General features: G+C 33.2%; 1 protein-coding gene across 2 annotated transcripts in view; it reads left to right on the top strand.

Moving 5' to 3' along the window:
* The window catches only part of Gmap (Golgi microtubule-associated protein), a 167,277-nt gene that overhangs the window by 105,268 nt on the left and 42,353 nt on the right, over positions 1–19,656 (top strand). Inside the window, exon 1 of one of the 2 annotated variants that reach the window (XM_073976994.1) lies at positions 9,327–10,087. The exons of the other annotated variant lie outside the window; for it this stretch is intronic. The gene's annotated coding sequence lies outside the window, so the exon portion shown is untranslated. Of the gene's footprint in view, positions 1–9,326; positions 10,088–19,656 lie in introns of those variants that run through there. 2 annotated transcript variants of the gene reach the window in all.

The following is a 19,656-nucleotide window of genomic DNA, read 5'->3' as shown; positions in this document are numbered from 1 at the left end:
ATAGTCGACCAGTAGTGTGATTTTGTAACAAGTTAACGACCGAATTACCGACAATTATCGATAACTGAAAGTTTTTATTTGCTTATAACTTCGATAACACTGTGCAACAAAATTCAATTTTTTTCAAAATGATGGGAAAAATCGAATAGATTATGAAAGTAGAGCTAAAAATATGAGACACGTGTATCGGCGTTTTAAAAGTTTACGTCGGAAAGTAACCAAAATAGGCGGGGCAAGTTCCGCCCATTTTTAATTTTTTCGAAATATTCGAGTTAAGATATCTTTGAATCCTTGCATTTCAGGTATTAGTGTCTTTGGCAAATTTACGGAGGAGTATGTGGGCAATATTTTTGTTAAACATTTTAACCCTCATGCCGTTCATCAGAGGGGTCTTTTTTGTCCTTTTTTCAAAAACTCATCAAAAATGTGATTGTATCAAATCCAAATATTCTACAAAATTGTTCGCCATAAAATTTTACTATAGGTCTCAGAATACACCAAATTTGTAACTCTTGTCTAATCGCCAGGAATCTCTAAAAATGAAAAACACGTTTTAGGGTTAAAGTCGGACTTCATCTGAGTTTATTCAAAATTGTCCCACAAAACATAATTTTAGAGAGATGATGTCGGAGACAAAAATATTCTTCGTCAAATTTCACTATGGGTCACCAAAGAAATGAAATGTCTATTTACATTTTATCGGATGAAAATATCAGTATCAATTTTGCTGAAAAAACATGAAAATATTTCCCAATTTTTTTGATGAAAAATTTTTCCTTCTTTTTTCGAGTTGGTACATGGAAGTAATATGGAACTTGGTTATAGGTGAAAAGTGTCAAAGGATGAACAATTCTACACAAAATTTCACTATGAGTTTCAAAATAAACCATACATCTATGTATACTATTTCCTTAAAAAAATTAGATTACACATTTATATATATTAGGATGAAATTATATGTTTTAATTTTGGACTGTTCATTTTACATAATTCCATACTGGATCAAAATCTAGCAAAATCCTTTACTTTTTGGGAATATTGTTAAAGAAAGAAATGTTCCAAATGAAATTTCATTATGGGTCTCTGAATAAAATAAATCTGTAACCATAGGATATAACATTCTTAGCAGCACTTGTTTTTGATATATATGTTTTAGGGCCATATTTCCCAATTTTCATACAGATTGTCGTTGTGATTGGATACTGTAAATATCATATTGATGGTTTTTCATTGTGAATTCATACAAAAGATGTTATGCGTTCCATTCATAATGCTTTTGAAATATTTGTGGTGCATATATATTTGGAATATAAAAAACCCATATTGAACCTGCCGAAATTGCGTATTTTTAGTACTTTCAACTTAAAATCCGTAGTTTGGATATGCCATTGGTTGCTTATATTGTAAGTGAAAATACACTAGAGGTCTACGGCTATGGTCAAGTGAAAATATAGGTGTCATATGGGCTCTCACATGCACAATTTGGTGTGGTCCAAAAAACTACAATGATGGGACTAACTCCTACTTTGGTGGCATTTACGAAATTAACATTAGCATTTGACAGAAATAGCTGTATCATGAATGACCATAACAAACCCATTTACGATATAGTCATTTATGTCAATTTCTATGGTTTATTCCGTAAATGCCACCAAAGTAGGAGTTAGTCCCATCATTGTAGTTTTTTGGACCACACCAAATTGTGCATGTGAGAGCCCATATGACACCTATATTTTCACTTGACCATAGCCGTAGACCTCTAATGTATTTTCACTTACAATATAAGCAACCAATGGCGTATCCAAACTACGGAATTTAAGTTGAAAGTACAATTTGGGCAGGTCCAATGTGGGTTTTTTTTATATTCCAAATATATATGCACAACAAATATTTCAAAAGCATTATGAATGGAACGCACAACATCTTCTGTATGAATTCACAACGAAAAACCATCAATATGATACTTACAGTAGCCAATCACAACGACGATCTGTATGAAAATTGGGAAATAGGGCCCTAAAACATATATATCAAAAACAAGTGCTGCTAAGAATGTTATATCCTATGGTTACAGATTTCTTTTATTCAGAGACCCATATTGAAATTTCATTTGGAACATTTCTTTCTTTAACAATATTCCCAAAAAGTAAAGGATTTTGCTAGATTTTGATCCAGTATAGAATTATGTAAAATTAACAGTCCAAAATTAAAACATATAATTTCATCCTAATATATATAAATTTGTAATCTAATTTTTTAGGAAATAATATACATAGATGTATGGTTTATTTTGAAACTCATAGTGAAATTTTGTGTAGAATTTTTCATCCTTTGACACTTTTCACCTATAACCAAGTTTCATATTACTTCCATGTACCAACTCGAAAAAGGAAGGAAAAATTTTTCATCAAAAAAATTGGGAAATGTTTTCATGTTTTTTTCAGCAAAATTGATACTGATATTTTCATCCGATAAAATGTAAATAGACATTTCATTTCTTTGGTGACCCATAGTGAAATTTGACGAAGAATATTTTTGTCTCTGACATCATCTCTCTAAAATTATGTTTTGTGGGACAATTTTGAACAAACTCAGATGAAGTCCGACTTTAACCCTAAAACGTGTTTTTCATTTTTAGAGATTCCTGGCGATTAGACAAGAGTTACAGATTTGGTGTATTCTGAGACCTATAGTAAAATTTTATGGCGAACAATTTTGTAGAATATTTGTATTTGATACAATCATATTTTTAATGAGTTTTTGAAAGATTTTTGAAAAAAGGACAAAAAAGACCTCTTTGATGAACCGCATGAGGGTTAAAGTGTTTAACAAAAATATTGCCCACATACTCCTCCGTAAAGTTGCCAAAGACACTATATACCTGAAATGCAAGGATTCAAAGATATCTTAACTCGATTATTTCGAAAAAATTAAAAATGGGCGGAACTTGCCCCGCCTATTTTGGTTACTTTCCGACGTAAACTTTTAAAACGCCGATACACGTGTCTCATATTTTTAGATCTACTTTCATAATCTTATCGATTTTCCTCGTCATTTTTTTTGTTGTCGCACAGCGTAATTAACGAATTTTAACGAAGATTACAGAATCCCACTACAGAAGTGAGTCTTTATGGATGACCAGAAGGTAGTCTTTATACACGATCAGAAGGGAGTATTTATAGACAACCAACATGGGAATTTTTAGGTGTTTTTTAGGTTTTTACGATTTTGCTTGGAAACCGCAAGTCCAATCGAAATGGAGCTAATGAAAATGTTGTAGCCGTGAAAATTCTCTACAGGATTGACGTCTATGATTTGGTCTCAGGCTGTACCATTTTTGAGATAAAGAAGCTTAGTTTACATTTTTAGGTTTTTTTTGTTAGGGTTTCGCGATTTTGCTTGAAAACGGCAAGTCTTATCGGCATGGGACCTGAGAAAATCGTATAGCTGTGGTTGTACCATTTTTTTTAGATATATATGTTTAAGTTGGGAAATTGCAGTCATGACATTGTTTTATAAGGATGCGATACAGAATCGAATTGAATTTGAATTATCCCAATTTCAACTTCTATATCTCAATAGTTGTAAAACCTACGAAAATATCATTATCTTGTAGAGAATTTTGATAGCTACAACATTTTCTTTATTCCCATTTTGATAGGACTTGCGGTTTCCAAGCAAAATCGCAAAAACCTAAACAACCTCTAAAAATGTCAACATGAATCGCGATTTATTTAAAAAGCTCTTCGGCGATTTTTTTGTTTTTTTGATTTTTCTCATCTATGAACATTGTAGTTTCAGAATCCGCAAAAACTTCCCAGGTGTAAGCACCTTCCATTTAAATTTGATTCAAGAGCACCGTGTGTGTGACTGTATGGTCTCCTTATAAAACAATGTCATGGCTGCAATTTGCCAACTTAAACTTATATATCTCAAAAATGGTACAACCTAGGAAAAAATTACGAAAGCCAGTCTTGTAGAGAATTTTCACAGCTATAACATATTCTTTAGACCGATTCCGATAGGTTGCGGTTTTCAAGCAAAATATTGAAAACCTGAAAAAACAACAAGTAAAAAAGTATCAGTCGGCTTTGCCGACATAGTTATACCCTCAGCATGAGTGAATTGAAACTTTCATCTATTGACAATATCAAATGTAATATCGGCTGTACATTTCCAAAGGATCTTTGAATAGATCCTAAACTGTCCTTAAACAAAAATGTCGAACTTCTGAAGTAAAATTACCTTTTGACAAAATGTTAGGAGATCCATAGTTTGGACGGTTGCTCCGTTCAACAGATATAGCGCGTAGCTTTTTAATGACCTTTTTAGGTACCCGAAGTTGCGCACTGATTGTGCTCATCTTCGAAATTAAACAAAGTTTGGAAAAATATTACGGAAGCCAAATTTTGGACCGAGTCGGCTGATCCGATCAAGAGTTATCGTGCGCGTCATTCAGCCACTTTACATGGTTCCATATGGGTTTTTATAGCTTTGGGGCCATTTTAGCGAACATTTTTGAACTTTTGTGGGGGAGGTACCTGAAGGAGTGGACACACGGTGCCAAAGGGATTTTTTGCAACTTTCAGGTTATTTTTTCAGGAAGTTTGGACTTGCCCCTGATAAAACTTGTACCGTCGTATAGGGGCAGTGAATACAAATTGTTACAACAAAAATCAAAGTGATTCGAGAGCAGCGAAGTATTGGACCGATTGAGTCCATATTGGAACTTTATTTAAGTTTGGTAGGCTTTTCACGATTTGCAAAGTATAGACCAAATCGCTTACTCCCTTCAAGAGTTATCGTATGCACAAATTTTCCGAACATTTTCGAACTTTTGGGGGGAGGTACCGGAAGGAGTGGATCGATATAACCCATCTTTGAACTTAAACTAAGTTTGGACAAAATATTACGATAGCCAAGTTTTGGACCAAATCCGCTCATCCGTTCCCCCATTTCGCCAAAACATACTTGGCCGACCACACCAGAGAATTTCGTTTTTGAATAAAAATGATTTTTGTTTTGTCTGTTTTCCTCCTCCGTCAACTTCGAAACGTTCTCTATCTCTAAGTGGACATCTTCCTTCAATACGTACAATGTACATTGAGCCAGGCAATTGTTGTAATCATTGCCATGGGACATTTGGAAACTTCCCTCCGCAAAAAATCTCAACGCACCGCACACTTTTTAAAGTGGGAGTATAGCAGTTGATCTGTAACATACTTTGAAGTCGTTTCCACAATGTAAACTACGGCACCCTTTGGCAATCGAAAATACGCCTTAAACCATGGCACAATTACCCAGGTAGTGGTATCATAAAATTTGTAATATGTTATGTCAAAATGTTCTTTATGTTGCTGGGGAAATTACAACAAAAATAATTCTTTTATAAAGGGATTTGACATTTCATATTCCATCAGCTGGTGTGATACCACTACCTTGGTATTTGTGCCATGCCTTAAACCTAAAATAATTTACTGATTATACAGATCTTTCCAACATGAGCTTCAACTTACAGTGCAGATGACAATTCCAATGGATTCGACTTGTCCCTCAAATTTCTTCAGTTGTCATGTCCTGTACATGTTCTTCATCATCAGAAAATAATTCTTCTGAACTTATCATTTTAAACTACTTTTTTGGCGAATTGTGCCTTTTGGATTTAATATAGAGTTCACAAGTTTGAAAAAACACTGATCGATAACACGTTTATCGACAACCCAGTTGTGTTGACATCAATAATACAACATTTCATCTCAGTTGTGCTGGCAATTGACAACGCAACTCAAGTTTAGTGGCAATGCATAATTGACCCCTTAATAGACAACAGGAGGCGAGACTTTATGTCCAGAAGGGAGACTTTATAGACGACGAGAAGGGAGTCTTCATAGATGATCAGAAAGAAGTTTTTATGGAAAATGTTATTAATTACCAGAAGGGAGTATTTTTTGATGAACAGAGGGGAGTATGTGTAGACGAACTGAAGGTAGTCTTTATAGGCCATCAAGAGGTAGTTTGGTAGATGACCGAAAGCGAGACTTTCTTGGCGACCAGAAGGGAATATAAAACATGTTCATACATTTTTAAATCCCCAGCCTATTGTTTGACGATGCTGATAAGATCTGAAATTTACCGCGTCAAAAGAATGGGTTTGGAGTTGATTTAGACATGTCCGTTCATGTGAATGTCTGGCTAGTACGCATGATAACTTTCGAAGTGATAAACCAATTTGGTCGATACTTCTCATCTATAATATTTTCAACAAACTAATATCAACTTCAAAGATTGGTCATAGCGGGTCATATCGTGTATCATATTTTGATGAGTTTGTACCTAAGATTAGATAAAATATTAATTATAAGGTGATGAGAGGAAAAAAGCTCATGCACAAAGTTATTTGAAAATGTTTCTATATGAGTTTTTTTTTTTTGACAAGCTCTTGAAGTCAATATAAGCAGGCCTCGCCACTAAGACCTCGCTCTAAATCGTTCATACGTTCCAAAAAAAAAAAAAAAAAACAAAAAAAAAAAAACGACTCAAAGTGAAACGACGCAAAACGAATTGAGATTTTCTATGGTAAACAATGTACAGTTCGGCCAAGAAAACTTGACTTTTTCAAAAAAAAAAAAAAAAAATAAATAAATAAATAAAAATAAAAAGTAATCTTTTACAGCATTTTCAGGCAACAAGAATCGTTGACCACACCTTTATTTCTTGATATTCTGGAATCAAATGAAGTCATTGGATCCCCAGCCAGGGCTGTACGGCAGATGACCCATCAATTCCACGTTATGTCCGGTCAAACAGGCGCTTGTTTGAATCGATGTGTGACAGCCCACATTGTCATGATGCGAAATGATTTGATTTCTCTTGCGTTCGTTTTTCGAATTTCTCAGGAGACTTCAGGCAAACAAATTATAATGTACCACTCAGAATTAACCTATATTTCTCAAGCCGTATAGACGCCACAGGTCAGTTTTTCTGAAGAAACAGGCAACCTTTTGCTTCGAAGTGCTACTTACATGAACAACTTTCGTTTGATTTGGCTCGCTTTCGAAGATCCAAACGGCCAATTCCTGCTTTGTTTCAGCCTCCAAAGCATAGATGCTAAGATTCGTCGTCTGTGACAATCCTATAAACGTCGTTTGAAGCACCGCGATCGATTTTATGCACAATTTCTTTGAACCAATTCACAGGAACCTTTTTTTGAGCGATTGTCCAATTTTGCTGGATCTAACGAGAAAAATCCATTTTTGCGGCCCTGTGTTTGTGCTATATCAAATGTTTTTTGGCGAGTGCCGCCCACGGTTAAATTCATTAAACCAGTTTTTCATAGTCCTAGAGGATGGTCCATTATCGACATACAAAGATTTAATTTGATCGATACACTCTTGATCGATACACACTCACGTCGAAAGTTGCAAAAAATTTATTGACGAAAATGTTCACAAGTAAATTCAATTTTTTTCTTTTTATTTGAAAATTTTGCCTATTAGGCGAAGGTCATTTTTTCTCGTTAGAGACGAGCTTACTGACCAAGATGCTTTTTGAAAAAGGAAAGCCGACGATACGAACCCACACAATCACCACTGTGTGACATGCATGTTTCGCCTTTGGTTTAGGAAGGCTCCTCAGACACATCGACTGTGGGGCGGCTTCGCTATCCTCTAACTTATTTCCTCTTTCATCTAACTTATTTCCTCTAACTTATTTCCTCTTTTTCCACAGTGATTTTTTCAAGTCACTGTAAACCACACATAGCATGGTCATACGACAAACTGTCCTGAGTGAGTCTAGGCTAAAAACTATCAAACTTTCCAAAAAAATTTCAAATGGCGCCTGGCAATACGCTGTGTTGCCTAGGCCAGGTGGTTTTCGTGCAGCCCTCGAATAACTGAAAATAAGCTTTGGAAACACACTACATAAACAAAAATCCATAACCTTCTGTTTTTCACTATATTTATCGTCATATCAGTACATATATGTATATCATTTTATTTCATATATCATTACAATTAAAAGCGGTTTGTGCGGGACCTTTTTCAATATGTATTTATATTCTTATATCAAGTTCCAAGATCGCCTATATCGGACAACTTCCCTAATTAAAGTTCAAAATTAAGAGTGCAAGCTCTGTTCGAGGATTGTTTTGAAATTGTCATCGAAGATAGCCTTTGTGATTCTGATTACAACAATATGTTTTTCATTGGCAAGTCCATGCTTCTTGTCATAGTGACCCAAAAACTCTAAAAAATCCTTCGGTGACCAACTGAAATGGCTGTTGGGCACGAGAACTATCAGAAGGAGTGAATGACATTGATGTTACCTTTATATTATTTCTCTTAAATTTATACGAAGTTACAAGATGGACTATATTGGAAAACTCCCTCTAGTTACTTCCCTAATACAAGTTCAAAATTGTCACTAACGTGCAATTTAAGATCTATTCGAGGATTGTTTTGATATTGTCACCGAAAGTAGTCCTTGTGATTTCGGTTACAATAATGCATTTTTTTGTCGTGGGTAAGCCCATACGGGCCCAAATAGTTCCAAAAAATCCATCGGTGACTAACATAAATCGCTGGTGGGCACGGAAGAAATGACTTTCAAAATTAAATCCAGCTCCAAGATGTGTTTTTTGTACAGTCATGGGCTAAGGGCATTTATTTAGCTGTCGACAAAGCCGACTAATTCGATTTTACTTTTTAATGGGGATTTGGTTAACCATTTTGAACTTACTACGAAAATATCCATAATTTCTTGAGTATCAAAACAATCCCCAGGGATCTCCCCAACCACTGACTTATCGCAATTGTGGTTATTACTGGTTTTTGTTTGAAGATCTATTAAAACTATAACAATACTACACCGGCTAAATTTGTTCTCTCTTTTTCATTAGCACTTTGTCACTCTTTCCTTCGCTCGCTCATTTGTCAACAATAATTTGACAAATACAATGGCTAAAACAGCCGACAACAATTACAGAAAATAATAACAGCAGCGTGGCATTTATTTTTTTTTGCATTGTACTTTTTAGATCAGTTAAAACACTTGCTGTTGCATGTGTAGTGTGAAGGTGTGTGTGTGTGTTAATACTTGCTCACATGATGATAATGCACACACAGATACAAACACACGCATACACAAATATATACATAATAGAAAAGGTGTTGCATTTTTTATAATGGCTGAATGATAGAACGAACAGCCAACTCTCACTTACTCACACTCACACATTTAATGGCTGGTATTGTGTATTTCCTCTCTCTCACACATTGCGGCAAGGGCCACAGGGACCTCCTTCACTCTCTCGCACACACACACACACACACAAATTTGCCCCTCGCTACGTGTACCTCAACGAAGTGTTATTGTTGTGCTTTGCTTTGGTTGTGAGGTTGCTGTAGTTAAGCCACAGGTTGGTTTTGTCATTCGTCGATCACAAGAGCCAACGTTAACAACGTAACTCTGAAGAACAAATCTGAAAAAACCGGGCGTTTTCGAATAAAAATAAAACAAATTATTTGAAAAAATATTAAATTAACAACAAATGTAATTAAAACAACAAATTAAAAAACTCGTAACGAAATAACAAATCACCATGCTTTCTGGCAAATAGACTATTTATTCTTTTTGCCAAGAATGCAATTCGTGTTTTAATCGGTTTATTTTTTGAAACTTTTACGCCAAGAACTCGTCCGTCGTCGTCGCCTCTTGCTTGTATAGAATTATATAAAGAATTCTTTTAATTATTGATGATATTTGAAACCTGCATGTGACTGACTGGTTTCGGTTCTTGCTGATTCAACTTTTTTTTCAAGAACTTACTTGAGACTCGTTAAAGTTTAAATAATTAAAAAAAATAATTTCCGCCGCTGACGCTTTGGAAAATTTGTAATTGACAATAAAAACAAAAATAAAAACACATTTTAATAATTTAAATAAATGTGCCGAAAAATCATCACCTCTAAAATGTTTGTGAAATGCAAGTGGAATTTTGTTTTCGGCAAAATAGAATTGAATTTTGATTTTGTAACCTGACAAAGGAACTTATTAAATTTTCCAATGGATTTAATAATAAAATAAGGTAAGCTATGATTCGGTAACACTTCGTTACGGGGGTTATTGGCATGGAAGGGAAATAAGACAGTTGGGGCTTTAGAGTTTCGAATTTAGAAAAAATGCCTTAATTTCAATCTTTGTAAAAAATCTCCAATATTAAATTGACTTCAACAGGAAACACGAAGATTAAATAATTTAATAAAAATATAAAAATAAGTAAAAGATTAAAAAAATAATTAAAAAAAATAAATAAAAAATTAAAAAAATAATTAAAAACATTAAAAAAATAGTTACAAAATTAAAAAAAATAATTACAAAAATTAATAAAAATAATTAAAAAATTGGTTTCGTTTTAATCTATCAAATGTTGAGAGTATTTTTTAAATCAAATTCATCAATTATAGCCCAAAATAGGTTGTTAATCATACCTTCAGGGAGTTCACGGTCTAAGAACTCAGTTCAATATTAAGAACTTCATGGCGAAAATATGTTTCTTGCCAAAGAAGGGTTGTAGAAATCTTAAATAATATATGGAATTTTTCTATCAAGAAGAATATTATACAACAAGTCAGTTTGAGGTTCATTTTTTGAAACAAGAAGATTAAATAATTGAACAAAAATATAAAAATAATTAAAAAATAAAAAAAAATAATTAAAAAAATAAATAAAAAATTAAAAAAATAATTACAAAATTAAAAAAAATAATTAAAAATTAATAAAAAAATTATTAAAAAATTGGTTTCGTTTTAAATCAAATGCATCAAGTATAGGCTAAAAAAGTTTGTTAATCATACCTTCAGGGAGTTCACGGTCTAAGAACTCAATTCAATATTCAGAACTTCATGGCGGAAATAGGTTTCTTGCCAAAGAAGGGTCGTAGAAAAGTTAAATAAAAGTTAAAAAATATAATAAAATATATAATAAAAAAGTTAAATAAAATATGGAATTTTTCTATTATAAATAATTAAAAACATTAAAAAAATAATTACAAAATTAAAAAAAATGAATAAAAAAATAATTACAAAATTGGTTTCGTTTTAAAAATCTATCAAATGTTGAGAGTAATTTTTTTAAATCAAATATAGCCCAAAAAATTTGTTAATCATACCTTCCGGGAGTTCACGGTCTAGGATCTCAGTTCAATACTCAGAACTTCATGGCGAAAATAGGTTTCTTGCCAAAGAAGGGTCGTAGAAAAGTTAAAAAAAAGCTAAAAAAATGTAATAAAAATGTTAAATAAAATATGGAATCTTTCTATCACGAAAAATATTATGCTGACAAATTTAACCTTCAAAATCGTTTGACAAACATATCCTAGATAAAGTTCGAAGGTAGGCTATATCGCTCGGCTACTTCCCCTTAAAAAGTTGCAAATTTGTCTCTAAAATGGGGTGCATGATAACTCTTGTTGAGAGTCATCGATTTGGCCCGATTGGCACATCGTAATATTGCTACCATACATAGATCATGTCCGAATATAAACTATATCGGTCCACATATTCGGGTACTTCCCACACAAAACTTATTTTTTTCGCAAAATCCAGCTTAAAGTAGTGTTTTGGATATTTTTAAAATTTTTACAGCAGATGGTCCGTTTTAACCTTCAAAATAGTTTGACAAACGTATCTTAAGTAAAGTTCGAAGGTAGGCAATATCGCTCGGCTATTTCTCCTTAAAAAGTTGCAAATTTGTCTCTAAAATGGGGAGCATGATAACTCTTGTTGGGAGTCAATGATTTGGCCCGATTGGCACATCGTAATATTGCTACCATACATATGTAGATCATGTCCAAATATAAACTATATCAGTCCACATATTCGGGTACTTCCCACAAAATGCAGCTTAAAGTCGTGTTTTGGATAGTTTTAAAATTTTTACAGCAGATGGTCCGTTTTAACCTTCAAAATAGTTTGACAAACATATCTTAGATAAAGTTCGAAGGTAGGCAATATCGATCGGCTACTTCCCCTTAAAAAGTTCTAAATTTGTCTCTAACATGGGGAGCATGATAACTCTTGTTGGGAGTCATCGATTTGGCCCGATTGGCACATTGTAATATTGCTACCATACATCGATCATGTCCGAATATAAACTATATCGGTCCAAATATTCGGATTCCCACACAAAACTTTTTTTTTCGGAAAATGCAGCTTAAAGTCGTGTGTTGGATAGTTTTAAAATTTTTACAGCAGATTGTTCGCTCGGGGTGCAAGTCCAATACCTCGTAAAATAATGGCATCAAACAAAATCACTGACGGGTTGAGTAACTGATTTCGCCTAAACTTTTCACAACGTAAAATTTCTTCTAAGAAGGTCTATATCGCTTATCACCTCACAAAAAATCTTAAATTTCGCTTAAGGGTAGTTGAACAACAACTCTTGAATCGTTTAGAATTTTTTACTGAGGATTCGATTTAGTCGTAACTTTGTACATCTTCCAAAAAGGCCTATATCTGACAACACCTTCGAGTACTTTCCTCACAAAATATCAACATTTTCGTTTAGGTCAATTAAACCTCAATTCTCGGATCGTTTTTTGAATATTGAACGGTTTGTTTTGCTATTTTGGACATTAAGAACCGTTTCTACAGAGTTCACAGAGTTCTAGAAAGTTGTTTATTGATATATAAGGTACATTTTTGTAGTTGGTTGTTTGGTTCAATTTTGATCGGTTTGATATCTGAAGACCAAAATTCGAGAAAAAATTATGACGGCAATTTGACCTTGACGATTTTGACCTAGAAGATGAGGTTAAATTGATTTGACGTGTTCACAATAATCATTCTTTAAGACTAGAGCTACAACTTTGCGTCGACGTGTAAACCAAAATTCTTAGCAGTTTAGAAGATATCAGCCTGGTAAAATGAGTCCTTTCGACATCAAGGCCTCAGGTCTTTGAGGTCCCATAACCGCGAAACTCGAAGTGATAGTGAAAAACGCCGGGACACGTGTCTTCTTATTTTTGGTCTTCTATCATCCTGCGGTGTCAGAAAGGATGAAAGCGAACAAATTCCGCACGGAATGTTTATTCATTATTGCCCTGATAATGTTGGCAATTCCCTGCTTCCTTCCATAATGAGCCAAATGCTGTAAAAATCCTACGGTGCCTCACTAAAATTACTGGTCAAAATTTGTCTATCGAAATATCTCTCTCAAACTCAACGGACAACACATACGGGTATCTCCCTAAAAAAGTTAAACATTTTCGCTTAAATACAGTTTTGAGGACTGTTTGGGGATCGTTTTGAAAATATTTACCTGAGGTAGCCCTTGTGATGCAGAACGATAGAATCTTTTTCGTGGACAAGTTCTTGTTCCCTAAACACAATGACCCTAATGCTCTAAATATCATACGGTGACCAACTAAAATGGCTGGTAGGCACGATATCTATCCAAAATGGACTATGTCGGTCCCTTACGAGTACTTCAGGTGCCTCCTTCACACGTTTGCCCTTAAATCAAATTTAGGACCACTTCTTTGATCGTGCCGAAATTTTAATAGCGGATAGTAGTAGTTGTGACTACAATATCATATTTTTTTGCTAGAGGAAGTCAGTTCTTCCTGAGATGTGGGCCCGAAATGTGTCAATATTTAAGGCCACTCCTTCTACACCTCTCGCACTAAAGTTATTATCAGTTTTTGTAAAACTATTTTGATTGGGTCTGTCCGAGGAATAATTAGGCCCACTGTTTATACCTACCCTCTAACGTCTAAAATTACCCTCTTTTTGTTACGAAATATTCAGACTTTTTGATCCAAAAATAGTTTAGATGGCGTATGTTATAACCTCCCGAACAAATTGTGGCCATCATTACAAATTTCAACATCAAGTATGGATGGTGTTCATTTACACCTTCGAGCCGATAATGACCAATACTTAGGTAAAATAAAGATGGTAATCTTGAAGAAATAGTGTCCATTATTTACAATTTACATCATGTGTAGATGGCGTTCGTTTACATCTTCGAGTCAATAGTGACCAATACCTATGTGAAATCTAGATGGCGTTCCTTAGCACTTTCGATCCCTTGTGGACATCATTTCCCAGTTAGTCAGTCATTCACCACCTATATTTTCTTTATATAAAGATTTTTTTCATCTGGAAAATATAAAGATATCACAGTTTTCCGTAAATGAACTGTAAAATATCTGTAATTATTGTCTATATTTTTTGTTGTTGTTGCACCAGTCGACCAGATTCCCGTCCATATGAAATAATATTTTGGCTTATGGAATTTAGCTCTTTATTTTCAAAACTTTCTAAGATATTTTTTAGGGATATAAGTGTATGCATTTGTTTAATCCTTATGCTAGTATTTGTAGTTCATTATTTGTTATTATTTAAATATTCCCTACCATTATATTGAAGTATAGATGACATTCGTTACCACCATCGAACGATACTTACCCAGCAAAATTTTAAGGAAGGGGTTCCATGCGATGACGTGATTTCATGGCATCTTTTGCATTGGTTCAAACGAAGTCGTGAAAGATCCGATCTTTTCATTAGCATTTGAACCAATGCAAAGGAAGTCGGTAAAGATCCGATCTTTCCATCAGCATTTGAATCCATGCAAAGGAAGTCGTGAAAGATCCATTCCATCGATCCTATAGAGATGAATTTAGTGTTTTTATTTATAGACATTTTTCTAAATATATAAGATTAATTATTTACAATAGGCTTGATGTTGTCGGAGACTCGAAATCACAACCAACGTTGTTAAAACTCTCGTCGTAATGATAATGGTGTAAATTACATGCTTTGGATCCAAAAATGAATAGCATCTTTTGGGATCCACGCTCATATAACATTTATCATATAACATTTCCATCTTAAAACACCGGTAGAACATTATTTGTTATTATTTAAATATTCCCTAGCTTTTTGAAAACCTTTCATAGATGGCGTTCGTTATTACCAATCGAACGATATTTAGGTAAAATGTAGATGATGTTCCTTGGCACTTTCGAACAAATAGTGCCCATTATGCAAATTGTCAACATTCCCGCTTCTGGAAACAGTTCCTGAACGTTTCTGGTATTTTAATCATTAATACGCCATCTAACTATTCTATGTAAAGATTTAGCTACCTTCTGGACAAATATACATCACCATTTCTTCAGAAGGAAAAACTTTCCGACTTGAATAACATTTTGGAAGATTACTCGTCTCGTCTATTTATTATTTCAAAATGTTGGATTATTTGGGCTTATGTTTTCTAGGTCTTTATTTTCTGTTTTTAAAGTGGTATTTTATAGGGAAGTAAGTAGAAGTTGATAGTCTTCGTTTATTTTATGGTCGTACTTTTAACTTTCAGGTAATCAACTAAATTCCGGTATTCCATTTTACACATCTCTTTGAATATTCCCCAGCCCTTTGGCGGCGTTACGGATTGAGGTATAGATGGCGTTTGTTATCACCATTGAACAATATCTAGATGAAATATAGATGACCCGAAAAAATAGTGCCCAATATGTATTATAAACGTTGATAAGATCACCCATTTAGTCAATCATTCATCCTCTAAATATTTTATATATAAACGTGAATAAAATTTAAAAAAATTAAAATTCGATTTAAAAATATCGAATATTGGTGGCGTTTTTTAATTGGGATAGCTGTTACAATTTTGTTTATTTAAAATAGTCTGGCTTAATCCCATTGTTGTTTTAATATTTGAAAACAACTAATTTATTAGTGGAGAAAGTTTCGTTCATTATTTGAAGAATAGATGGCGTTCTTAATAAATTAATAATGTTAACATCTTAGGCTTCAGATGTCCTTCCTGCAGAGTGATGGTTATCAAGTGAGACTGTTTAATCCTCATTCCTGTCTTCGCCTAAATTCATAGTCGATATTCCAGATAATCCACAGGAATAAATGCATAATAATATTCAAGGCATTCTATAACGCCTATATTATGTTGGTTGCATCGACTTCTTTTTTGAAATTTTAATTTATTTATTTTTTTAAATAAAATAAATTTGATTGATATTTGAATATGTACTTAATTTTTTAATAATAATATTTAACTTTAATTGTCCCTTTTGTTTTTCTTTAATGAATTAAAACAGATTTTTATCCATTCTATTCCCAATTTTTCCATTGCTTCTTTCCTCACATTTGCCAACAAAATTTCGCTTAGCGCCATGTGAGTTTAAAAATAATTGGCATCATTGTTTTCTTCTCACTTAATTGGAGATCCACCCGACAGAACACGTATTATATGAAATACCGGTATTACCAAATGATCTAACCCCAACCATAACCCACCTCCTTTATCTCAAAACAAAAAAAAAATTAAACACAAATGTGATTAAATATGAATATAAAACACCTGTCTAATTAACTAATATTTAAAGAACAGCAACAAACAAACACGCCAGCGCAACAACATCAAGAAAAATTAAAAATTAAATACTTAACTTATTGTTTCATTACTCATATAACAAACTTTATATTTTTTTAAATAACTCATATAAGACGACGAGTAAGTGTCAAACGTAAAAAAAAACGTCAAAATATCAAGTTAATGGAAAGGCAAAAAATACCGAACACTATCAGCATGAATCAGGCCAACAAAAACGACAAAATAAAACAAACAATCGATCACAAATGTAGCAACGGAAATCAAACAACAACAGCAACAAAATATCGGTTATACAAATATCTAACGTTCGTCGTTCTAACGTTTGGCTAGATAACAAGCCGATAAAAACTACGGGCTACGGTAAACAATTAACAATGATAAAAACGAACCAACTTAACTTACACTTGTTTAAATAAGGGGGAATTTTTTCGCAGCTTGGGAAAAAAATTCAATATTAACACATTTTTTTTTGAGGAAATGGGGTGAACCAATTCCCGCTTTCTTGGGCGGTATAATGAAATTGTAGCTTTTAGTTGTAGACAAAAGAACTTGCTATAATTTATTACTTTTTTATAGTCTATTAATTTATTGATTATTTCAAAAGTAATTCAGCTTAATTTATTTTAATAGTGTTATTAATATAATATATCGTTTCCACTTAACAATGAATTTAATTAAAATTTTAGAACAGTTTTAATACACATTGTAATTTGCTGTATTTCATAATCTGTAAATCCCCATAGTCTTAGCAAAGTTACTGAGAATCTTAACAATCAGGGCTGCCTACCTGACATTTGGCTTATTTATCTGTCTTTCAGTTAATAAAATTAAAATTTCAATTTAGCCATAATAACAATTTGTTAAGTTCAATAGAAATTTCAGGACAGCTATAATAACAACTTGTTGATAGGTGTCAATTTATGGAAGGAGAATTTCTCGAAATAAAAGATTGAAATCTATTATTTCCATAATTGTTATTGATATGCATATTTATTACATACATATATTTTGCAAAATGTGTTGATTAAAATATTCCTTTAAATTGTCTTTTCTTAATATTAAGTTGCATATTATCTTTAAATTCGCTTTTTATGTTAATAAATAAAATATTTTCGAAATAAAATAATAATTTTTTATTTGACTAAAATATTTAAATTCTGTCATTTTTAATTTTTGCACGTCCATATTTTCATAGTATTTTGAGTTTATTTAAATTTGTTTTTAAAATTCTAGTATAGATGGCGTTAATTTAATTATTTGGACAAATAGTGTCCAAAGACATACAGTGGTAAAGATTGGACATCATGCAAAATTGAGTTAAATTTTAATTTTCAAGCATAGAGTGCGTTTATGCATAACAGACAATTAACAGAAACAAAAGCGTACACCAATGTGAACTATGTTAAATATAACATAATTCATGTCACAATATTGTAACATCACATAATGTTAGACAACCAGCGCCATCTGCCGACGTATAGTGGCAATGGAAATGTCCAATCTTATAATATTATATATCTTTGTAGTGTCCAACTTGGAAAAATTTCATGGATGGCGTTCGTTTCATTTTTGAGTCGATAGTGACCAACAAAATGGATAAATCCTAATGCTAAATTTCAATGCCCTCGCTTCTATAAATTAAGTATGGAAAATATTAAATAATTTAAATTTTTTCAAGACACCAATTCTCGAACAGTCCCTTATGCAATATTTCAACATCCTCGCTTCTTGACATAATTTCTGAACGTTGTCCTATCAGTCAATCAGATTTAGTATTAGCATAAATTAAAGTGGGGGCTGTATTCGTTATCACCACTGAACAATACCTAGGTGAAATATATGTAGATGACGTTCCTTAGCATTTCGAAAAAAAAATAGTTAAATTTATGCCATAAAATAAAAATTTCCAAATAAACCCATGCCCTATTTCCGAAGCCGATAGTCCGTTACCAAATAAAATTTATATATTTCCTAGTCTTTTTCATTGCCCAAAAAGTATACCCATGTTTTTTCAGCTAACATTGGTAGTTTTCTACGCTAAAATAAATTTACAATAAATTAAAATATAGATGGCGTTGGTTACAACTTTCAAAGGAATAAAAAAGGAGGAGGATAAGATCATCATTGGTATATTTCTACTTCCTTGGCAGGATCAATTTTTCGTTGAGAGAAATTGAAATGTTGGAGAGAAGTATACCCATGTCTTTTCTCCGTTAAATTGGCTATTGTCTACGCTAAAATTAAATCTACACTGAATTGAAATATAGATGGCGTTGATTACAACATTCGAAACCATCTTTACTTACTCTAAAGCACTGCCGACCAAGAAGAGGGCACACAAAATTCTGAATATTGGCAGTGTGTTTGTACGCTTGTATGCAAGCATGCTGCAAAACAAAAACAAATCAAAACATTTGCTCTCTTTTGTGTGCTCTTTCCTTGCGTTCGGGTCATGTGTGTGTGAATTGCCGAAAAACTTCGTAAGTTCAACAATACCAAAGAACGACATTGCTCTAAAGACACACGTTGAAACTTTCATACGGAACTTTCACAGGTTTTGGGAGAGAACGGAGTTGAAGGAGCTCCTACTTATAAGCAAGCAAAATTTAAATAACATCGCTTCTTGGTGTCTTTTTTAGAAGTTGATGATAAACCTGTGCCATCCGTTTGTTGAAAATGTAATTTTTTGACTGTAAATGAAAGGACATTTCTGTTTTTATACCCTCAGCCTCTCAGCTAAAGAGGGTATATACATTTTGACACTGTAAAAAGTGTGTCTCATCGATTTAACGGTTTTGGATCCCAAATATGTATGTTTAGACAATTTAGAGTCGATCTAGTCCCGTCTGTTTGTCTAGATGGTGGTCACAATATTGGTCCACTCCATCGGTTACCTCTCCCACAAAAGTTCAACATTTTCGCTAAAATGCTGGACAAGATAACACTTGATTGGAGTAAACGATTTGCTTTAAACTTCACACATCCATTAAATGCTTCAAGTTCCTCCTACATATAATTTTAAATCTATTGGCAAAATGCAGTTTACGGACATGTCCCGGCGATAATGGCCCAACAGGTTAAAAAACCCTGCCGACACCTACTAAAATGACCGATAAGCACGATAGCTTACGAACTGAGTATCCGATTTGGTCGAAACTTTGTATATCGTAAAATTTCTTTCAAACGTACATCAAGTTCTAAGATGGACTAAGTCGGAGAACT

This window comes from Musca autumnalis, unplaced genomic scaffold, assembly GCF_047663935.1.
Source record: "Musca autumnalis isolate F117 unplaced genomic scaffold, ASM4766393v1 scaffold_3, whole genome shotgun sequence".
Taxonomy (NCBI): domain Eukaryota; kingdom Metazoa; phylum Arthropoda; class Insecta; order Diptera; family Muscidae; genus Musca; species Musca autumnalis.
This window is presented reverse-complemented; position numbering and strand designations above follow the sequence as displayed.